The sequence below is a fragment of the Panicum virgatum genome, chromosome 9K (assembly GCF_016808335.1).
Source record: "Panicum virgatum strain AP13 chromosome 9K, P.virgatum_v5, whole genome shotgun sequence".
Lineage (NCBI taxonomy): Eukaryota > Viridiplantae > Streptophyta > Magnoliopsida > Poales > Poaceae > Panicum > Panicum virgatum.
The window spans coordinates 43,055,458-43,079,643 of NC_053144.1; the positions used below are offsets into that span (position 1 = coordinate 43,055,458).

General features: G+C 45.3%; 1 long non-coding RNA gene across 1 annotated transcript; it reads right to left on the bottom strand.

The window, feature by feature from the left end:
- Positions 1–7,070: 7,070 nt before the first annotated feature.
- LOC120651501 lies at positions 7,071–9,323 on the bottom strand. The gene is made up of 4 exons (XR_005666212.1): positions 8,593–9,323; positions 7,871–7,946; positions 7,538–7,673; positions 7,071–7,276 (listed from the first exon to the last, which is right to left on the bottom strand). It is a non-coding gene; the product is annotated as an uncharacterized LOC120651501 (long non-coding RNA).
- Positions 9,324–24,186: the final 14,863 nt, after the last annotated feature.

The window sequence follows — 24,186 nt, forward strand, 5'->3', positions numbered from 1 at the left end:
GTCAGGGCCCATCCCTTGGATGGGCGTTTTGTTCCTGAACTTAAACTCTTGGCCCTTTTTTCTCAGTGCTCAGAACCCTGTGGTTGGACTTGGTTGCAGTTTCTTTACTTTTTGTGGACCTGATCCTTTATCTGGTTCTCTGTTCTTTGGACTTTTGTGACATCCCAAAAATCCGTTAAAATTAAATCACGTGCTAAATTATTTATTTGCAAAAAATTTCTTCGTCGAGCTCAAAACTCTCCTAAACCCCGAACCCTTTTTCCCCGGAATCTCTATCTGTTCCAAGTGTCTGATTCCCAACCCCCGACCGCTTCCCTGTGGCCTCGCCCGCGCGCGCACGCAACATTGCGCGTGGCCGGCAGGCGCCGTGATCGCGGCGCGAATCTCTCCACCTCCCTCTCTTTTTTTCTTTCTCTCTCTCTCTCCCTCCCTTTCTTTTTCTTTTTCTTTTTCCCATTTTCCTTTTTCTTTTCTTCTCTCTTTTCCTCTCTCACGCTGTAGAGCAGCTTGCCACCGCATGCTCCACCCACGCCACCCTCGCTCCCTGCTCCCTCCTCGTGCGCGCCCCGCTCCGGCCTGCCCCTCCCGCGCGCGCGCTCGCACCCACGCGCCCACTTGCACGCGACGCTCTCCGCGCCGGGCCGGGACGGCCGCACCGCCCGCCGTGGCATCACTGCGCGCCCCACCGTGCCAGTCCAAGCGTGCGCAACCATGCGAACCGCGTGCCCAGAACGCCGCCGCGCCGCTCGTCGCTGGGCGACGCGTCACGTCGCCTGCCCCGCCGCGCCGCCCGCCGAGCGCGCTGTGCGCGAACAGCGCCGCTGTCTGTGCCACCTCGACGCGGGGGCGTGAGCTGAGGCCGACGTCGGCCATAGCAGCCACCCACGTGCGCACCCCGCCCCTAGAAACCGCTCTCGGCGCGCACGCCGCTCCGCGACGCGCGAACGCGGCCGAGCGCCATTAAGGCCCGCCGCGCCGCTCGCCGGACGGCACCAACCCGCCACTATTGCGACTCGACCCCCCCCCCACCGCCTTCCGGCGGCTATAAAGGGAACCCCAGCCCCGCCTTCGAGCTCCGCAACAGCCATCACCACGAGCCGCACCTCCTCCCAAGCTCCAGCGCCGCCGCCGCACCTGCCTCCCGTCGACCCGCCTCTCTGCTCCACTCCAGTCCGAGGTGAGCGAGGGAAATCGAGCCCCGAGCCCCCCTGGTACTCCTTCCCCACTCCCTGGCCACCGACGAGCACTGCAACGCCGGCCCAGTGCCACCTGCCGGCTTTTACAAAGTTGCATATGTTTTGCCTGCCAAAAACACGGTTGGATAACCACCCCTTGATTTGTTGTAACCATTCCTTGACCACCTAGATTAATGTCTGAATGTGTTTTGTTTGGACGTTAATCGCTACTAGAACGCTTAGGATCTTATACACAATACAACTTGTTTTACAAAGAAAAGGGGTGTGTGTGTGGGGGGGGGGAAGGGATAAAACAAGAATTTTTGAAAGATGAGTTTAGACGCGATGGATGGCATTTCTGTGTGATTTGTCGTTTGGTGTGCTCGTGCCTGTGTGGCAGGGCAAGGAAGGGAGATATCCATCTTGTCACAACTAAGGACCGAGTTAGTGTGTCATCTCACCTAACTCCACTATCGTGCAAACCACTCGACCATTGTATGGGCAACGTCTTAGCATAAACCCCACTAGTTAGTCTGATAGTCATCAGGAGAGCTGAGAGCAACGGGTGATCAAGGAGAAGGGATTAGCTCTGTGTGACTTATGCCCCGGTTACAACCTCTGTGATAGGTCAATGACCCCTTGGTGCATCCCGTGATGGCTAGTCAGGTCTAGCTAAGGTGGGTAATGGCTTTGTTGGGATCTGCACCGACACTAAGGTGATCGAGTTGCGGTACCCCACTTGTGGGTAAAGTTGCACACCTCTGCAGAGTTAAAATCTATTCGAATAGCCGTGCCCACGGTACTGGGCGAGTTACGGTGTGGTCACATGACTAGTGTTTATTGTGGGATGGGTTAGCGTGAGTTGTTTTGGAAATGTGTCCAGCAATTGTGCCGTGTGCTACGGCGGATGAGGAGTCCGGTAGCAGTCTTAAAACTTGGATCCTGTGTGGATCAACCCTATGTGTTACTCCGTACAAGAAAACTATTTTTTCAATGTTTTCTTTTAAATGAACCCTTGCATAAGATATTGTTTTCCGCAAAAGTAAACCTTAACCTTATTCTTGAATTACCATGTGCATTATACTCTGTTTATACCCCCTCCGTGGGTGTGGTTGGACTTGCTGAGTACGTTTGTACTCATCCCATTCTTAATTTTTACAGAGGAGGATCCAGACTTCGTTCCTGACGACGTCGAGTAGGGTACCATCCTACACCCAGCCTTGCCTGTGGATTAGGGTCACCCGCAGGAGTTACTGCATGGCGAAAGACTCTGATGACCCCCTTTTTATATTTAATATCGTTGTGTGGGTGTGGGTTGTAATCCTCGCGATAGTGGCGCTTCTCTGCTCACTACCGCGTAGAGTTGTACGGTGATGAACCATCTGATGTAATAAATGTGTCATCAGCCTCCTGGGACTGATGTTTGTATCACATTTAAGTCTTCTCTTATGAGGGGACGCTTCAACTTTGTACTTCAAGTGTGCTCTTTCCATCAGGCTAAGCTATGTTGTGTCCTGCTTGTTACTTGCTATTATGTTTATCATGATAAATTCACGTAATTGGAATATCTTATGTTGGAACATTACAGGGCTTAATGTTGTGGACAAACATGATGCAGAAATTAAATTGAGGAAAGTGGGTGTTCCATAGTCTGTTTACAGGAAACGAAAATAGAGCACTTCGAGATGTCCTTTATCAGGAAGTTTGCTCCTCGCCGTTTTGATGCATATGATTTTGTCCCCTCAATTGGTACTTTTGGTGGAATACTAGTCCTCTGGAATAGTGCAACTTTTGCTGGTGCTACCTTGGAGAAACGTCCCTTTGGCTTAACACTCTCCTTCACCTCGCAGCATAATAGTGCCTGCTGAAAGTTGACGTCGGTTTATGGCCCTTGTCAGGAACCTTTGCACTCTGCTTTTGTTCAGTGGTTGAGAGCTCAGAACCTATCTTTTTCAGAAGATTGGTTATTTTTGGGAGACTTTAATTTTTATAGATCTCTTGAAAATAGAAATAGGCCTGGGGTAATATTCATGATACTTTAATCTTTAATGATGTCATTGGCCACTTGGGTCTGGTGGAGCTACCCCTCAAATGTAGAGCTTATACTTGGAGCATTATGCAACATGATCCTCTTTTAGAGCACTTGGATTGGCTCTTCACCTCAGTCAACTGGACCCTTAGTTATCCCAATACCATGGTTTTACCAATGACCTCTGATCACATCCCCTGCAAAATAGTCATTGGCACTTCCATTCCAAAATCAAATCTTTTTCGATTTGAAAATTTCTGGCCAGAACACCCAGGTTTCTTTAATGTAGTGAAAGATGCTTGGAGCAAACCAATCAGAAATAATAGAGATTCAGCTTTAAGTCTAGCGGGGAGACTTAAAAATACTAGATACAATCTGAAGCTTTGGAGCAGGAATTTGTCCAATCTTTCTGATTTAATTGACACCTGCAACAAAGTAGTCTTCTTTCTTGACTCTTTAGAGGATTGTAGGGTCCTCTTTGTGCCTGAATGGAATCTCAGAGCAATAATCAAGAAACAGTTGCAGACTTTGCTCAGATACAAGAATATTTACTGGAAGAAACGCTACACAACCAATAGAATCAAGTTTGGAGATGAATGCACAAAAATTTTTCATGCAATGGCTACTATTTCTTTTTGGAGAAACACAATCACACAGCTCAAGGATGAAAATGGGGTGTTGATTACTAATCATGAAGGGAAGGCTGGACTGCTTCTAATGGCATACAAAAGCAGGATGGGCATCTCTATGCAGCCAAGAATGGCCTTTGATCTTTCCAATCTTATTTCCTTGACAGTAAACCTGGATAGTCTCATAGTTTCTTTTGCAAGAGAAGAAATAGATAAAATCATTAAGATGCTGCCAGTGGATAAAAGCCCTGGTCCTGATGGCTTCAATGGAATGTTTATGAAGAAGTGCTGGCCTATAATTAAAGAAGATTTCTATGGTCTGTGTCAAAGTTTCTTTTACTGCTGGAAAGCATCAATAATTCTTTCAGCACTCTTGTCCCTAAAACGACAAATCCTGAATCAGTCAATGACTTCAGACCAATCTCCTTGCTTAATAGCAGTATCAAACTGCTGACAAAAATCCTAGCTGAGAGATTACAAAGACTGATCTTACAGATCATTCATGCAAACCAATATGGTTTTATTAAGACCAGATCAATCTATGATTGTATATCTTGGTGTTTTGAGTACATACACCAATGCCAGCAAAGTAAAAGAGATATCATCATACTGACAACTAAGGGCTTCCCAAACAAATGGCTTCAGTGGATAAATCTAATTTTCTCCTCTGGATTCTCATCTATCTTACTGAATGGTGTCCCTAGGAAACAATTCAAATGTGGGAGAGGGGTTAGGCAGGGAGACCCCCTCTCCCCCTTGCTCTTTGTCCTAGCTGCTGAACTCCTACAATATGTGATCAATGATGCTTATCACAAACGACATCTTACAATGCCCATCTCCCATGCAACCAATGATTTCCCAGTAGTTCAACATGCTGATGACACTATTCTTATTTTGAGGGCTGACCTCAAAAGTTTGTTGGATACCTTTACTCAGTCAACAGACTGCAAGTGAATTTCTCTAAATCTTCCATGATACCAGTCAATGTTGCTGCAAGTAACCTAGTTGCTTTAGCTAATGCATTTGGCTGTCAGATTGCAACTATGCCTTTCACTTACCTTGGTTTGCCAATGGGTACAACAAAACCAAGAATGGAGGATCTTACTCCTCTAATGGATAGAGTTGAAAGGCGTCTTTCTGCTTGCTCAACCTATTTGTCATATTCTGGCAGATTGGAGATGATCAATTCGGTGCTCACTCCTAGAGTCACCTATGCTATGTGTTCTATTAAGTTACTAGTAGGGGTAATTGAAAATATTGACCATGCCAGAAAGCAATGCCTTTGGAGGAGGAATGATGCTACAAAGAAAGGTGGAAACCTGGCTGCTTGGTCAATGGTTCAGAAGCCAAAAGATAAGGGAGGTCTTGGTGTTCTCAATCTCAGATTGCAGAATGATGCACTACTCCTGAAACAACTTCATAAATTCTACTGCAAAGAGGATATCCCTTGGGTGCATCTAATTTGGCATAAATATTATTCCACAAAAGTGCCCCATGCTGCTGCTGCCACTGGCTCCTTCTAGTGGAAGGACCTTTTGAAGCTTAGTATACTTTATAGAGGAGTAGCTAGATGTACTATTGGAGATGGCCCGTCTGTGTCTTTCTGGGATGATCTGTGGGCTTCTGACATTCTCTCTGTCAAGTACCCACATCTTTTCTCCTTTGCCACCAACACAGAAATCTCAGTCAAGCAAATTGTGTTGACCGATGATCTATATTCTCTCTTTAATCTGCCTCTCTCTCCAGTTGCTTTTGAAGAGCTGCTTGACTTGCATGATTATGTGCAGAATGTGGATTTTGACTTGAACTCCAAGGATCGATGGTTCTTCTTATGGGGTAACCAAGTTTACTCATCTCGTCGTTACTACAAGATGGTATTTCAGAATTTTCACCCCTCCTTGATTTTTAAGAAAGTCTGGAAGTCCAAATGTACTCCACGCCTGAAATTCTTTGCTTGGCTCATGTTTGTGGATCGGCTGAATACAAGGAATATGCTTGTTTGATGTCACTTTAATGTTGAACCCAACTCTTGGTGTGTTCTTTGCACTTTGAACACAGAAGAAGACACGGATCATCTCTTCTTCAACTGTCCTTTTGCTGCCGCTTGCTAGTCTAAATTGGGTTTTTTTTTGGCCGGACGTGGAAAATATCAGTGACCGAGTGTTAGCCCTCATGACGACTTTGCAACTGCCTTACTTTATGGAGATCTTTATCATTGCAGCTTGGGAGCTCTAGAAGCTCAGGAACTCCAAGATTTTTTATAATAGCGCACCAACAATTAGGCTTTGGGTTAGGTCTTTTAAAAGTCAGGTGTTACTCCAACTCATGAGAGTTTCGAACGATCAGTGTCCATGTATTATTCAATGGCTAGAGTAGATTTCTTGAGTCTTGGTCCGTATACTCCCGCCCTCCCTCCTGTGCTGTTGTAAGTAACCTCCTGTTGTATTTGTTTTTTTCCTATTTATAAAATTGATGTGGGGATCTCCCCCACAGTCTTTCCATCAAAAAAACAACTACAATCCATCTTTCAATTTGAATTTCAATTCAAACCAACCACCCTTGAGAGAACTTGTGCTTGGTCAAGTAAAATTAATGAAAACATAAACAAAAAGCTTTTGGCCAATGACAAAACCATGGAAAGTTTAAATGTAAAGCTTGAAACTTTGTCTTCAACTCTTAAAAATCACACTACAAAAAATCTGTTGATCCATGACGATTAAATTTCGTCATAGATCACTAAAAACCCGTCATAAAACAGTATCTATGACGATCTCGAATTGCGTCATGTATTGAGCGTCACAGATCACACCTCGTGACGTTTTTTAAATTTTCGTCATGAATTGCTCGATCCATGACGTTTTGAAACCGTCATAGAATTCACCCGGGCCCCCAAATCCCAACCAAAACCCAGTTTTTGTGATGAAAATAAACGTCACAAACAGTATAATTTTCGTCACAAAATCATTTGCCACGTCACACATTGAAGACATGAAAAATGATGTGGCTAATGACATGGCAATGATGTCGATGGCAATAATGATGTGTAAATTGACATGGCTGCTGGCATGGAAAGTGGTGCTCATGTGGCAGCTGACATGGATAATGCGTTAGCAGCCCATTTGTTAATAGGCCCATTTTAGAGCTAGGGCCATTTTTCGCAGCCCAATTTTGCACTGATCATCAAATTGGGCCCAATTTTCAACCCTTTTAATAGAATAGCCATTTTAGTCTAGAAGATATACTAAAATTTTCAGCCCATTTACCACAACATCAAATCAAATAGAATATCTCATATTTACATTGAGAAGCACATCAAAATAGCAAGTTACATGCTGTCATCTTGCATCAAAAGCAATACACTAGAAACAAAAATAGCAAAGGTTCCAATATTTGCCTCGAAATTCCCATGTCTTCGCATTACTTGTTCCTTGTTCCGTTTCATCCTAACATGGAAGAGCACATTGCCAAATATTAATCAGAAGGCAATATTTGTGATGGAAAATACTGAAACTAGCAGATTTTTTTAAGTATTCTGCAGGATAAAAAAAACATGGAAGCACTCTGACACTAGAAGCACTCGAAGAAAAAAATATATGTACCATCTGTGCAAAGATGGATCGAATTCCTATCACTACTGAAACATGCAAAGGAATAAAACTGAAAGCTCAACTAATCAGAAAAAATCCCTCAGGAGTTCAATTAACCTGAACACTCGTCGAGAACATGGTAGAAGCATCATCATCATAATCTCCTATTTTGTTTGAGATGGACAACAGCATCAACATGTTATCTTTATCCGGATCAACTGCCCATGCACCTCTCTTTTTCTTCTGGCTGCAGCTGTACAATCCATAAAAAATTTAGACAAGTAACTAAAAGAAAACCATTCAATCATGATGCAGATAACTGATAGGTCAGAGGACGCACACCTAAATCAGAGAACATGGATAAGCAACTATGAGGAACACTCTATTCCTAGCAATTTTAAAGCTTGGCAGAACAATTTCCTTGAACAGAGAATGCACACATACAAGTACCTAATGTTAACTGTGTACCATTAGGAGCTACTTGAGCTTCTCAGAAGTCAGAACTGATGAGCTGTTCCCTCCTGATCTGCACACGGAGAAAGACCATTTTTTGGAAAAAGAAACAACTTATTGTCAGACATCAGCATACACATTGAAAAAAGGTTAGCACACAGTTCATGAGGTGTGGGCATAGATTATTAAAATAAACATAGAAATGATTTGAATCTAAACATAGAAGACTATGTAGGTCCTTATGCAGGAATGCACTAAGATTTTAACGCTGCTTCTTAGCACCATGAAAAGGAGCTAAAGAAGAAATAGGCTTAGTATCCTGAGCTAAGTCACTTTCTTGAAAGAAAAGTGTGATTCAATATTTCATAAAATGAAATGCACTTGAACTATCACCATTAGATATGCAAAAAGTGCTACTCCCATTACTTTTTAGCAAGAAACGTGTGTACTAAGCAGTAGCTAACTTGGTTTAACAGGTCCAAAACTGTATTCACAAATCACAGAAGTCAGTATCACATTTTTGCACCATTGAGAAGTTTCAATATGTGGTGAGAAAATACAGTTAATTTCTGGAGCATTTGTGTTGCCTTCTCTGTGAGCATCTTCTTTGTCTTGTGTGTCAGATGAGGTAATTGCAAACTCAGATAAAATGGATTGCTAACAAATTTCTACATCTGGTAGGCTATTCAGAGGACGAAGTAAAGAAGAGAGAAACTAACCTAACACTGCCAACACGCCGTCACCTCAGTTCTCTTGCCTGCCCTCCACGCCCCTGCTATAGCACCACGACCTACCACCAGCAGCAATGAGATCACGAGAATATGCAGTCAGAGTCCCCATAAGGGTTTCGCGGCTCCTCAGAAAAGGAAGGAGAGGCAAATGAGGTTAGGTTGAGCGCAAGCGCGACAGGCATCGGCGTCCTCCTTCCGAAAGCGGAGCAGGCCGAGTGCCGATGGCCTCCTCGCACCCTCGTCCCTTTGCACACCCGCGCGGGTAGAAGACATGATGGCAGTGACTTGGTCCGCGTCGAACATGCGCGCGCGGCTGCGCATTGAGTCCGCAGGTGGGACTGCGATTCGATGCGGGCCGGCATGCGGCGGAGCGTGGTGTTGGCCTGGCCCCCCGTCACACTAGCTTGGATCGCCGGCAGGGAGAGCACCGACGCCCCAGCGAGCAGCGTGGAGCCCAACCGCTCTAGGACGTCCTACGCCTGCCACCGCCGCAGCGCAGTGGCCACCACGCCGGCGCTCCTGCCCCCGGCCGCGCGTCCGGGATGCTCTGCACACGCAGTAGCCCAACTCGGCCGCCTGAGGATGCGGGGTGGAGATCCGTAGTCGCCTGTGGAGGTGGAGATCCGTCGCCGCTGCCAGATCTTTGGAGGTGCAGGCGCGGGGTGCTCGGGAGGAGAGGGAGCGCGGCGCAGCGCACGGTGAGGGGAGGGGGAATGGATGTGAGGATTTAGGGTTTCCGCTGATTTTATACTATGTGATCATGATTACAGCCGTTGGATCGAAAATGGATGGTCAGCAATAATTGGGCCTAGTAGGCCGAGCTACAAACAGCCCATACCTAACAATTTTCTATTTTTCCATTTTATTGCACCATTGTAAATAACATATAAAAATAATTATCTTATATATACCAATATATTTTTATATATAATACACTACCTATAATCTTTTTTGTAGGAGTTTCAAGAATTTTCGAACAGATTTGGTATTTTCTACCATTTAAATGAATTTTGCATGCTTGATGAAAGTAATTACTATTTGAACCACAAGTATCTTAAATAATATCTAAAAATCGCAAAAAAATATATTTCAGTATATCCATTTAATTATAGCTCATATCTTAAAAATGGAAGAAAATTTTAAATGTTTGCTAGGTATAATTCAAACTTCTATTTGCAACCTTGTAACAAAATAATGATAATAATACCTAAAACTTCACTGAAAAATTATGTAAATTGTTATAGAATCATTTTATGAATGTATAATCTTGACATAAATTTTTTTAAAAAATTTATGATATTTGAAGTATATATTGGTCATAACGGATACATCTCTCACACAGTATCCTGTAATTCAAGTCAAAACTTTGAGATTTGAATACCTCATCATATTTTTGAACTCGTATGCACTTCAAATTTGGACACAGCCTTATTTTCACCATATCATTAGAAAATATGAACTTACATTACCAATTTTTGTGAAAAAACATATTTTTTCTACTTTCAATTTAGGTGGAAGAAAACAAGCCGTATGAAAAAGATCCAGGAAATAGTAATTAACATAAACAAAGGCCATTAAATGAAAGATCATGATTTTAGAAAAGTTTAGAAAAAAGAACCATCAAATTTGGAGTTCTTATGCAGGAGAAATACCAATTATAAAATTTAATTGCAGATTAAAAAGAAAAATATGAATCAAACATCTGTTCTTCATTACAGACTACGTTTCAAACAAACTATATGAATGTTTTGTTACCTATACAATCACAAGCGAAGTCCTAGCGCCCTAGTAGGGCACCCGTTTCTCATCTCCGTGAACTGGGTTCGAATTTCCACTACTCAATGCATATCTTTTTTCTCGAAATTACAATACGCGATACTTGTATAAATACAGCAATACCAGTGAATGTCACAACATAAGATGTAGCTCCTTTGGTAAAAGTTTTGCGCGTCTAATGCTCATGGCCACGGTTCGATTCAGTATTGCCTCACTATTTTTTCTTATTTTTCCAAGTTCGAACCCCAACTCCACACCCCGCACGCTTTTTCTATTAGCAGATCTATTTTCGCAGTAGTTAGATAAACCTAAATAATAACTCGCTTAGTCACAAACAGAGGCGCAGCATACTTGTGGTTTGGAGCGTCAAGACGCTGGTTCGAATCCTAGTGGCGCCGTTATTTTGCCAAATTTATTCACTGACTAAACATTATGTATAATTACAACATGACTCTATAACACAAATGTAGAAGTGTTGTGGTGGTATTTGCACTCTCCTCCAAAGCAGAGATGCAGGTTTCGATTCCCTGTTTCCACTTTTTATTTAACACTAACTTTTTTTCCCTGTTTCCACTTTTTATTTAACACTAACTTTTTTTCGCACGCCAATTTTTTTCCCAATCACATATGCATACTGCAGGATGACAGGTTTAAACGCCATATTCAAATTTTCTCTAATCACTTTTTTTATTCAATCACATATGCATGTACCACGGGAGGATAGGGAGCAGAATAGGACTTAGTAGAATGTTGAAATTTGGTTTAAGACTTTTAGTTTGCTTTTCGTGTGCGCTGACTAGGCTGCCACGTAAGCATCAAATAAGAGAAGCAAAAATTGAATTAAAAATGAAAAATATCAAAACATATAGTTAAGATAACTATGACGATTTCTATGACATTAATGTTAAAACGTCATGTTTTGTGGGCTCAATTATGATGAATTCAATAAAACGTCACTAAGTTTTGGGCCTATGGTCCATATCTTCAAATTCATGACGAAATATTAAAAATTATCATAGATTGTGTGCAATTGTGACGCTCTTTTAAAATATCATAAAATTTCCGTCATAGATCACCACATTTCTTGTAGTGTCAATTAAGTTTCAATAAAATGATCGAAACTCAACTTGCTCAAATTGCTGCTTTGTTTTCGGCCGTTGAGAGCGGGAAGATCCCAGGGCAACTCGAGACTACCATTGAAAATGTTAGCATGGTGTCCACCGGATGGGGCAACTCGTCCCGGAGGCCAACCACGCACTAACCATGCAGGTAGGTACAATCCCCCAAGGAACGACTCTTGGGATGGCATGGTGGCTGCAATGCAAGAGGATCCAGAGGTCCCCATGATCAGCTGCTCGATCTACGTCAAACACTTCGAGCAATGTCTCTGCGATCTGGGGGCGAGCTTGAACATAATGCCCAAGCTTGTGTTGACGGCCATTATTTTCCATTTTGACCATCAACTTCTCGGAAATAAATTGAGCTTTGCACCATGTTCAATACATATTTTATTTAATTTTAATAAGTTCCACAAGTTTTGGATGAGTTATGATTTCAGGAGCAGATGAACCAAAAATGGACAAAATTGGGCAAAAACCCAGGCCGACCGGCCTCTCCTAGGCCGGCCGGCCTGGCACGTCTACACACCATGCCACCTCTTCGATCTAGGGGCAATGTGACACGTTCAAATGCATCTGAGTCGAGGATTGGATGTCAGTTTGATCGAATGGACCGAAAGGCTTGCACACGGATCAAAGGACCCACAATTCAGTGCAAGGACATGTCCAAGTCAGCAATCCACCTCCCAGGAAGATCACAAGCGTACACTTGCAATGTCGGTGCTACAGAGAGCCGAGGAGAGCCAGAGGGAGGCCGGCCGGCCTAGCACGTGCCTGCGTACAATCCAAGCAACTGTCACCGACATCAAGGAGTGATCACAGACATCCAGGAGAAGGCGGTGGCCAGATGGCCACATCTCCAGGCCGACCGGCCTAGGAGAGGCCGGCCGGCCCCACCTTGCAGCCTCTGGCGTCCCGTCTTCGCGTGGAAGTTAAGCTTAACTGCTACGACTGCCTTCAACCAATGCCACATGCTTCACCTGCTCAGAACCAACCCTGGAAGGCTATAAATAGAGCACTCATCCCTCACTTGGAACACACACCAAGGAGTTGTCTTCTTTCATTCTTAGTTTCTAGAGTAGGTTAGGTAGTTGGGAGTTAGAGTCGAGTCGAGCTTGTCTCGGGATTCCGGAGTCGTCATCGGAAGTCGGTATAAGCTCTTGTATCATTTCCTTTGACATTTATCAATATAGTTATGTTCTTTATCTTTTTGAGTCAGCTTTACTTTCCTCATTATTTATCTTCTCAAGTTATCTTACTTGTGTGCGGAAGTAATTCCTTTAGCTTAGGCTTTATATCTTTCTTGTTTATCGGGATCTTACCTTGCGGGTTTTCTCGCCCGGACTAGGGAACTCAAGTTAGGTCCCTAGGTTGAGGGGGATTTCTCTTGCCTACAATAAGAGAAATTCTAACACCAAGAATGGACGTGGTGTCCGAGCTTAGTGTTAGCTAGAAAGTGTGTTCCACCCCACGGTACCGTTGTGGTAGGCGGCAGGTGGTGACAGCCCTGTCCGTCCCTTGTAGTATACCACGTTCGGGTGTTTTCATAGCAGTAGTGCCGACTGCCGTTGGACTCCCTTCTCACCCCAGTCTGAGTCCTTCCCTGAGGCTGCCGAAGTAAGCTCTAGGTTCCCGATAACTAGTTAGAAGCAAGGTTTAGTCTAGAGAGGCTAGCTTGATAGTTTAGAAGTATTTTAGGAGTCTTTCTCGCTCGTTGTCCTCCTAGCTACTTACCTCTCTAAGGATTAGAGTCTCCTGTGTCAGACGGTCATTGCTTGGCCATTATCTTATCTTATCTATCAGGCTTAGCCCCACTAAGTTAGTCGGTTGATATTTCTAGTAAAGTTTGTCATTCGATTCTTCGATACTCTTTACCATAGTGCTTCCCTGAGGAAAATTACGATACCTTGGAATACTCCAAGATGAAGTGGTACAGTGGTGATTATGTGCGCTTGCGGAATCTATATTCTATTGAGCATAAGAAACACCAACAGCTTGCAGATTCATCCGTTCGATATCCCGAGAGGATAGTCAAAAACATCTTTGTGCGGATACGAGATTCCTTCGTCCTTGCCAATTTTGTGGTAATGGATATGGAGGGCGACCTTGGAGTCAACCTCGTACTTGGGCGACCTTTCCTAAGGTCCGCCAAGGCAAGGATCGATGTCGGAAGGGGAGAAATCCGTTTCCGGGTCGGCAAGGAGGACATGTTTTTCAGATTTAAGCACAGGGAAGAGCAGCGCTTCATGATACAGCATGACAGCGAAGGGCAAGTACTCTGGGGTGCACCAGAAGCCCAGCTAGAACACCGACCCACCAAACCTAAAAGGAAGAAGAAAGCAAAGAAGGTGTGGCGTAAGGTCGAGAGTTCGGCTTCGTCCAGTTCTTCAGGACGAGCCGACCAATGGTAAGTATGATGGAGAAAAGTCGAGCACGTCAGACTATAAACGACATGTCCATGCCAAAGGTAAATTGGTATTTATCTAATCTTTTGCATCATATTTCCCCTTTTCAATTTGTTTCACCTCTTTTGTTTTGATTCCCACTACATGTTTAAATTTTTCAAAATTGTTTTCTGCATGCTAGAATTTTTCTAGCACTTTTTCCCTTTCACAAAATTACCAAAAATATTTTTTGAGTTTCAAAATCCTTTGGAAAATAAATTGAAAATCTTTTTCGAGCAAACTCTGGTTGTGCACCATATTTTTAAAGTTTATGACCATTGAGGAAGCACCTGGCCAAAGGGGGGCACCAGGGGGCCCACCCTGGGGTCGGCCGACCCAGGGCCATCGGCTCCTGGGCCCCACCTTCTCCAACGGCTACTTGACTATTGTGGCCTTCCTCTCCTCGGGTACACACGCCAAGTTCTCTTTAAATAGAGGCCGAGAGAGGGGTGTGAAGCTCTCATGCTCACTCTCTTCACTCTCACTCCCTCTCACAAACTTTGCTCGGGTTTTCTTTGGATTTTGGCTCAAGTTTGATTACAAGAAAACTCTCTCTCTCTCTCATTTCTTTGCTGCAAGATTGCCTACACACTTGAAGGAACAATATTCGGGTAAGAGTTTCATTTCCATTTCACTAACATAACCCGAATCGAGTTGTTCTCGTTCGTTCTTGTTCGTTCTTGTTGCAAGCATGAAGGCTGCAGGACCGAAGCTGTCCGAATCTCTCAAGAGGATTATGAGGTTAGGTTCATCCCATTCACGGGGTGAGTCGATCTCTTGTCAATCCCCCGAACTTACACCAACACCGACCACAATGGACTATGAATAAGATGAATAAGAAAGAACAATTTGAGGAGCAAGCTGCAGAACCACAAGCCGAGGACATGGAAATAGATGAAGATGATGCACCGTACCTCGACTTGCGAGACTCGAGAAAACAGGTATGGACGTTGACTTCGCTCGTGTTTGGCACGCGGTTGGATGGGATGACTTTGTCCCCGTTGAGGAGAATGGTTCTCATCTCCTCACCATCCAGTTTCTTTGCACTCTTCGGAGGTGGGCGATGGTGTTTCTTTCTGACTTTTTGGAGTTGAATGCTATTTTAATTGGAGAAATTTCAGTCACCTCCTTGGTTTTAGCGCGCGCTTGCCAGTTTCCCTCGCAAAAGCTTGCCGCGGTTTTAATCGACATGAGTTTTGGGGTTTGATTTCAGGTCAAGTTGTTCATGGCAAGTTTGCACCTCGGTGCAATGACATTCAAAATCCGACTCTTCGTTTGACGCACAAATAAGTGGCTATCACTCTCTTTCTAAGAGATGATCCACGACCAGTGCAGAACGATGAGTTGATGATACTATACACCATGGTTAACAAGATTCGAGTCTCCCCTGCAAGAGCAATGGTTCACAAATTTCAGGATGACGGGTCCTATTGAATGCACTTCTTTGGTTACTCGCATCGCATCAAACATGAGAATCTTAGACGGGAACCCCATTCCCTTCATTGAGGATCCCCGTGTTATGATCGGTGAGGCATACTTGGTTGAAGGCCACACACTCAAAAAAGGCCCAAATGACTCCTTGATTTTCTTTTCTCTCAGTTATGCAAATGAAATCCCATTGCCAAACGCGGGGTATCACTTGTATAACTGCCATTGGCTAACCACTCCTCTTGTCCCACAAGAGGAGAGCTGCAGGCAAAGTGTTTCTGGTCTTCCTGGCAGGGTTGCTGAGTACCAACTATAAGAGTACTCACCCTTACCTAATTGTTGTTCAGAAGAGAACAATGAAGTGGAATACTACAACAGGTGGAAATTAATCGGCAGGGACTTATTTCAACAACCCACGGAAAACACGGAGCGGCGATGAAGGCGATTCCTGGCGACTTGGCGGCGACCTAATCTGCCCGGACTCCTAGATGGATTTCCAGGGGAGAAAGAGCTCGTAATCGCTAAAGTCTCTTCCTGGTTGCTGGTCGTGCGGCTGCGGTGAAGTCGTGGTAGGATCCGATCCTGTTCTTTACTCCGCGTTTTCCCTATCTGCTACGATAGGGTCCGTGGGAGATCGTCTTTTACTTCCTGGGGAAGTTTTGGAGGTTGGCTCGTGATACGGTGGAAGACCGATTCCTTTTTGTTTCAGGACGTCATTCTGTTGCCTACATCTGCAACCTGCCTCTCCCATCTGCTAGGGTTTTTCCATTTTCTTTGCCGACGTCTTGACTTGCCTTGTCAGTGGGGGTGATCAAAGGGAACCCGGTGAGGGATCTGCCCACCCGAAGCTGTGAGCGACGATAGACCCGGTAGAGAACGCGATTAACTGGCGCGAGATGATGCAGGGTGCGGTGTTGCCAAAGGATATGGCGAAGGAGACGGAGTTGCCGCTGGATGATACCCAGTCAGGGGAGAAGATGATAGCTGGGGATGTACAGGCTGCAACGGAGCAAGTCATGCAGAAGGAGGCGAAGGGGAAAGAGAAGGTGCCAGGGGAGAATGATGAGTTCGAGCTCGATCCGTTCGAAGGCATGATGGAGCAGGCTCCAAAGTGGTATGCCATGGCGCTGTTCTATTCTAGTCATCGTTCTAGATTCTTATTTGTTGAGATGGGTGCGGCTTGGAAGTGTAAGAATCCAATCCTGGTTAGACCCCTGGAGGACAACAGATATATTCTGGAATTTGATGTGGAGGAGGAATATAACTACGTGATCAATGGTGGTCCATGGAGGCATAAGGGTGACGCTCTGATCGTTGTGCCTTATGATGGTCTCAGCAGGCCGTCAGAGGTTATCATTGATTCCATTAATCTATGGGTTCGTTTCTACGACGTCCCGGCTCATCTGATGAGCATGGTGTTCACGGGAGTTCTAGCAAAGAAAGTCAGCTCCAATGTCTTGGTGGTGGAAGGACCGGTAAAGAATTACTTACGTGCTAGAGTGGCTTATCCTCTTGATGAGCCAATAAAGCCAACTGTGGAAGTGAAGGTTAAAGGGTCCGGTGAGATGAGCTTCGACGTTAGGTATGAGAATGTACCTTTCTTTTGCTTTGCATGCGGGAGGATGGGGCATTCCAAGAAAGAGTGTCCAGATGTTGAGGAGGAGACTGAGGATGATGATGATGAGTCCACCAAGGTCAGGAAATTTGGTGACTGGCTACGGCGCTCGCCACAAAAGAAGGGGGAAAAGCGGGAGCTAACTGTGCCAGCAAGTCAGCGGCCAAATCGTGCTCTGAATTTTAGCGGTTCTCAGCGAGACAAAGTGCAGGCAGCCTCAAGCGTGACAAAAGGTGGACTGGGTTCTACTTCGGCAAGAGGCGGGGGAAGCAAGTTGCTATATCTGACAAACAACAACCATGCCGGCCCCAAGCAAGTGGCAGCGGAGGTCAGCAATGCACTGTCTAACAGTGTGCAAAAGTTAAATATGAATGCTGATGCGGGCTTGTCAGAAGTGCAAGAGGAAGCTGGTGGACTGCGCGAGAGGGTGTCCGGGATTAATTCCTATGTTGGATCAAGTGACGCCTCACTGTCTACACTGAATGGCGTCAAGGGAGTGGGGCCACGCTCACTCCAGGAAAAGCTAAAGATGACAAAAGCTCTACGTGCACAAGACAGGAAGGTGGGTGCAAAAGGGCCAAGCCCAGTCAAGGAGATAAATAAACAGAAGAAGGCGAAGAAGGCGTTTGTAGCAGGAATTGCTGCGACGATCAAGGAGCTACGGGATGGGCTGATGCATGGGAGTAGGGCCAAGGCGGATGATGGACTCACTAATGATGCAAATGAGGCTCTAGAGAAGGTGGCAGATCAAGACGAGCTTGGCGCCGGCCAGCCAGGAGACCTGACGGGTGCTCTGGAGGAGCCCCGTCAGGAGAAATGAATGCGATAGTCTGGAACTGCCGGGGGGTGGGGAACTCCCGGACAGTTCGTGACCTCGACGCCTTAGTGCGTAGTCATAACCCCAAGCTTGTTTTTCTTTCAGAAACTATGATAAGTGAGAGTCGTGTCAAGAGTCTTAGATGGAGATTAGGCCTAAAAGGTTGTTTAGTAGTAGATAGTCATGGTAAGAGAGGAGGCATCGCGTTGTTTTGGGATGAGAACATTCTTATTGATCTTTTGTCGATGGGTGATCGCTATATCGATGTCTCTGTTAGGGAAAGCCCGAGCTCTGCCCCACGGAGAGCTACTTTTATTTATGGGGAACCTCGGGTGGAGGATAGGCATCGTACTTGGGAAATCCTCCAGCGCCTAAAAAACCGGTCGCGGGATCCTTGGGTGGTTTTGGGTGATTTTAATGAAGCTATGTGGCAATTTGAACACTTTTCAGAAACTAAAAGGGGGGAGAAACAAATGGAAAATTTCAGAAATATTTTGGAGGAATGTGATTTGCATGATATGGGCTTCTCTGGGGTCCCTTGGACCTATGACAATAAGAAAACTGGGAATCGCAATGTGAAAGTCAGATTAGATAGAGGGGTGGCTACCCAGCAATGGTTGGACTGTTTCAATAATGCTACTGTTTATCATCTAACATCCCCTTGCTCAGATCATTGTCCCCTGCTCGTGCAAGTACTACAGGAGGAAAATGGGACCAGGCCCAGACCACAGGCTTATTACGAGATCATGTGGGAACGGGATGCATCACTGGAGGACTGCATTCAACAGGCATGGGCGGGAGAGAGTACCAGGGGTGATCTGGGGACGATCTGCAGTGCGCTGAAGGGGGTGATGCGATCCCTAAAACAATGGAGCACGAAGAAGTTCGGATCAGTCCGTAAGAAACTTGAACAATTGCGCTCTAACCTTGCTGAGTTGCAGGCTGCAGGAGATGATGAAGCAGCTACCAGGAACGTTATCCATGAGATGAATGAGCTCTTGTACAGAGAGGAAATGCTCTGGTTACAGAGGTCACGTGTTTCATGGTTGAAGGAGGGGGACCGCAATACAAAAATTTTTCATCAGAAAGCAACATGGAGAGCAAGAAGAAATCGTATAAGGAGATTAAAGAAGATGGATGGGGAATGGTGCTCCTCCCATGAAGAGATGGCAGGTATGGTAAATGAGTTCTTCCAAAATTTATATACTAAAGACCCTAGTGTACACCCGCAGAAGGTTGCAGATCTTTTTGCGAGGCAAATCACAGATGATATGAATTTGGAGCTATGCAAACCCTTCTCTGAAGAGGAAATTGGAGACGCACTTTTTCAGATCGGCCCTATCAAAGCCCCAGGGCCAGACGGCTTTCCTGCTCGGTTCTTCCAGCGGAATTGGGGTGTCCTAAAGGACGACGTGGTTGTAGCGGTAAAAACCTTTTTCGCAGAAGGTCGTATGCCTGAGGGTGTTAACGATACGGCTATTGTACTCATCCCGAAGGTGGCCCACCCAGAGCAGTTGACAGAATACAGACCGATTAGTCTATGCAATGTTATTTATAAGGTGGTCTCCAAATGTCTGGTTAACAGGTTGCGGCCCCTCCTTGAGGAACTAGTAGATGAAAATCAAAGTGCTTTTGTTCCTGGGCGTTTAATAACTGACAATGTACTAATCGCTTTTGAGTGCTTGCATGCTATTCAGCAGGGTAATACAGATAGGAACAATTTCTGCGCCTTTAAGCCGGATCTTGCCAAAGCTTATGATCGGGTCGACTGGAATTATCTAGAACAAGTTCTTGTGAAACTGGGCTTTCATCGGACATGGGTACAATGGATCATGTCATGTGTCACCACTGTGCGTTACACCGTCCGTTTCAATGGTGTCCTACTGGACACGTTCCAACCGACCCGTGGGTTACGCCAAGGTGATCCGCTATCCCCTTACTTGTTCCTTTTTGTTGCTGATGGTTTATCCAAAATCTTGCAGCAAGGGGTCACAGATCGAGCACTCGAGGGCCTAAGAGTGAGCCGTCGGGCCCCTGAAATCACCAGTCTGCTTTTTGCAGATGACAGCTTGCTCTTCTTCCGAGCTTCCTTAGAGCAAACAAGATGGGTTAAAGAGGCTCTAAGCAGGTATTGCAGGGCCACAGGACAGTTAATCAATTTTGATAAGTGCTCGATTTTAAACAAAGGTGCAGAAGTAAAGGACATGTTGATACGGGAGCTGAATGTACGTACTGTTAACTTCGAGGCAAAATACCTGGGATTGCCCACACCAGAAGGGAGAATGAAAGTGGAGAGGTTCCAAGCACTGACTGAACGTCTAATGAAACGATGCAACGCATGGGATGAGAGATGTCTGTCAGCAGCCGGCAAGGAAGTACTTATCAAATCGGTAGCGCAAGCTATTCCGGTGTATGTGATGAGTGTCTTTCTATTACCGGCATCGCTGCATGGGGCCCTTGAACGCCGGATCAGGCAGTTCTGGTGGGGAGAGTTGACTGGTAAAAGGAAGACGCATTGGATTCCTTGGAACAGATTCACCAGATCAAGAGGAGAAGGTGGACTGGGTTTTTGTGATATCAGGTTGTTCAACCAGGCGCTGATCGGCCGCTAGGCATGTAGAATGATTGAACGTCCCCAAAGCTTATGTGCAAGAGTACTGAGTGCCAAGTACTATCCGAATGGCAACTTGCTGGATACGGCTTTCCCAACAAACCAGTCGCCAACATGGAGAGCGATAGTTCATGGACTAGAGTTGGTAAAAAGAGGAGTGTGCTGGAGGATTGGTTCGGGGGACCAGGTTCGTATTTGGAGAGACCCGTGGTTCCCGAGAAATTGGTCCAGGAGACCAGGATGGAGGAGGCGGGCTTGCCGCCTTAAATGGGTTTCACAGCTTATTGACCAAGAAAGAATGGCATGGAGAACTGACGTTGTACACAAGTACTTCATGGAGCATGATGCAGAACAAATTCTCCAGCTGAAATTGCCCCGATCAAAAGCAGAGGATTTCATTGCTTGGCTGCATGAAAAGTCAGGTGCTTATTCGGTGAAAAGTGCATACAAGCTAGCTAGAGATCTCCAGAGCGAAGAAAATGGCACACGTCAAATGTCATCGAGCAACCAGAATGGAAGCCTGGTGTGGAAATCCTTTTGGAAAATTCCCCTACCTCACAAGGTGCTCATCTTTGGATGGAAGGTAGCCAACAATGGGCTAGCTACGCAGGACAATAAAAAGAGGAGAGGAATAGAGGTTACCAGCATGTGAAAAATATGTGGTGTTGAGGAGGAATCGTGCATGGACGCCCTGATCAGGTGCAACCATGCCAAGACCCTAAGAGACACAATGAGAGCGGTCTGGATGTTACCGGATGAGAATATTTTTCCTTTCCCTGACACCGGAAAACCTGGTCGTCTCCGTCAATAATCAGGATGTTGATACAAGGGCAAAAATAGTCTTGTTGCTATGGAGAACCTGGCAGGTGCGCAATAACATTACACACGAGACAGAAAAGCTCTCCTTTGCAAAGTCAGTTGGATTCCTGACGAAGCACTGGACGGAGCTATGCTCAATCCGGCAAGACCATCGACTCGACGACACAAAAGGTAAAACAATAATAAGCAATTCTCTAGTTGCAGGGCGTCGAGAAAGGGAGACCATGAGAGTGACTCAGTGGGAAAAGCCTGGAGATGGCTGGTGCAAAGTCAATGTTGATGGGGCCTTTGAGATCTCCACTAGAGTTGGAGGCATAGGTGTCGTCATCCGGGACCAGATAGGGAGCGTCATCCTGTCTGCATGGATGTACCTGGCACACGGGTCGGATGCGGAAGAGGTGGAGGCATTAGCATCCCGGGAAGGCATGCAGCTAGCTGCCGAATGGTGTCCCAGCAAAGTGATCCTGGAATCGGACTGCAACTACGTGGTGGGTCTGCTCCGACACGGCAATTTCCAGAGATCGCGGCTAAAGTTCTTGCTAGAAGAGACGAGGGAGGCTGGCAATATGCTCCCAGAGTGGACGACTGTCCACGTGAGAAGAGAGCGCAATCGTGCGGCACATGAGCTTGCACAGTTGGCGAAGCGAACAACACACTCTGCGGTTTGGAGGTTCACGGTGCCAATTTGTGTAGAGCAAATTATTGCTCAGGAGTGTAACTTTATTTCTGAGTAATAAAAAGTGCTCTTTCTCCTCAAAAAAAAAGTGGAATACTACAACAATTTTGAGGAGTTCTAGAAGCATTCACCATGTATGATGAAATTTTGGCATCTAAAGTATCACATGAATCATTTGAGGCTATTAATGATTTATTGTTACTAAGAATGAACACGTAGCACGTGCATGGCTTATTTGCTTTAATTTGTGGGTTTAACATTATGATGGAACTCTCGACAGATATAAATTAATCATGTAATCACAATGTCAGTTTTGGGCTATTAATCACGTCAATATAATTGTGCATGGCCACGTGCAATGCATCTATTCTTCTATGTATCAGTTTACTTGCATATAAACAAATGGACGTATTTCGTCGGCATGCATACAGTAACACGTTTTGAGATACAGCTGGGCCCATAGATGACCAACGTGGCAAAACAGTGGTTTTACAAGAAAAAAGACATCGACACCTGGGATAAATGCTCCAAGGTGTTCCTCGCAAAGTTCTTCCCGCTGGGCAAAACAAATGCCCTACACAGAAGAATAGGGTTTAGGGTTTAGGGTTCCAGCAGACGGGGATGGAATCTATCCCAGAAGCTTGGAATAGGCTACAGGAATACATCCTGGCCTGTCCCCACCACGGCATGGGCGAGTGGCTCGTCCTACAAAGCTTCTACAACGGGCTTACAATGACATCAAGAGCCAATATTGATGTTGCTGCTCGAGGAGCCTTTGTTGACCTGACCATCGCTAAAGCCAAAGCATTGGTCGAGAAAATGGTCTCCAATCAAGGGTGGAGTGATGAACAACTCCAACCCCGCACAAAGGGCATGCATACCATCAAGGAGACAGATATGATTGCCACAAAGCTGGACCTCCTCATCAAGAAAATGGAGGAAGGGAGCAAGCTACCAATCCATGCTCCCGTATACGCCATGGGTTTGCACTTTACGTGTGAACTCTGTGGCAATAATGGACACTCGGGGAAAGACTGCCCCGAGACCCATAAAGACTGTGCCTACCTCAATAACAACAACAACGGGTATCGTCCACAGCAAGGAGGCCAGGGGTGGAACCAGCCACGTCCACCATTTCAGGGAGGTAATAATTACAATCCTTCTTTCAATTCGAACCAACCTCCCTTGAGAGAACTCGAGCTTGGCCAAGTTAAAATAAACGAAAATGTAAATAAAAAGATCTTAGCCAATGATAAAACCCTAGAAAGTTTAAATGCAAAGCTTGAAACTTTGTCTTCAACGCTTAAAAACCAATCAAATTTCAATAAAATGATAAAAACCCAACTTGTTCAAATTGCTGCTTCTTTACCTACTGTTGAAAGCGGGAAGATCACGGGGCAACCCAAGACTCCCATTGAAAATGTTAGCATGGTGTCTACCGGATGGGGTAACCCATCCCGGAAGCCACCACGCACTAACCATGCAGGTAGGTACAATCCCCCAAAGAACGATTCTTGGGATGGGCTAGTGGCAGCAGTGCAAGAGGACCTAGGGGTCCCCATGATCAGCTGCTCGATCTACGACAAACACTACGAGCAATGCCTTTGCGATCTGAGGGCGAGCATCAACATTATGCCCACAGTAATTTATGAAGAACTTCAGTCCCTACTCTTTTCCCAACAACTATGCTCGTGCAGCTCGCAGATTCGTCCATTCGATATCCCGAAGGGATAGTCAAAAATATCCTGGTGCGAATGCGAGATTCCTTCATCCTTGCCAACTTCGTGGTAATGGATATGGAGGGTGACCTCGGAGTCAACCTCGTACTTGGGTGACCATTCTTGAAGGCCACCAGGGCAAGGATCGATGTCGGAAGAGGAGAAATCCACTTTCGTATCGGCAAGGAGGACATGTTTTTGAAGTTCAAGTACAGGGAAGAGCAGCACTTCCTGATATAGCAAGATAACAAAGGGCAAGCACTCTGGGGTGCACCATTACCCCAGCCAGAACACCAACCCACCAGACCTATAAGGAAGAAGAAAACAAAGAAGGTGCGGCAGAAGGTCGAAGGTTCGGCTTCGTCCAATTCTTCTGGACAAGCCCACCAATGGTAAACATGACGGAGAAAAGTCATGCACGTAGGACTTTAAACGACGCGCCATTGCCAAAGGTAAATTGGTATTTATCTCATATTTGATTTTTTCGCCCTTTTCAATTTCTTTCACCTCTTTTGTTTTTCCATTGTATGTTTAAATTTTGAAAAAAAAAAATTCTGTAT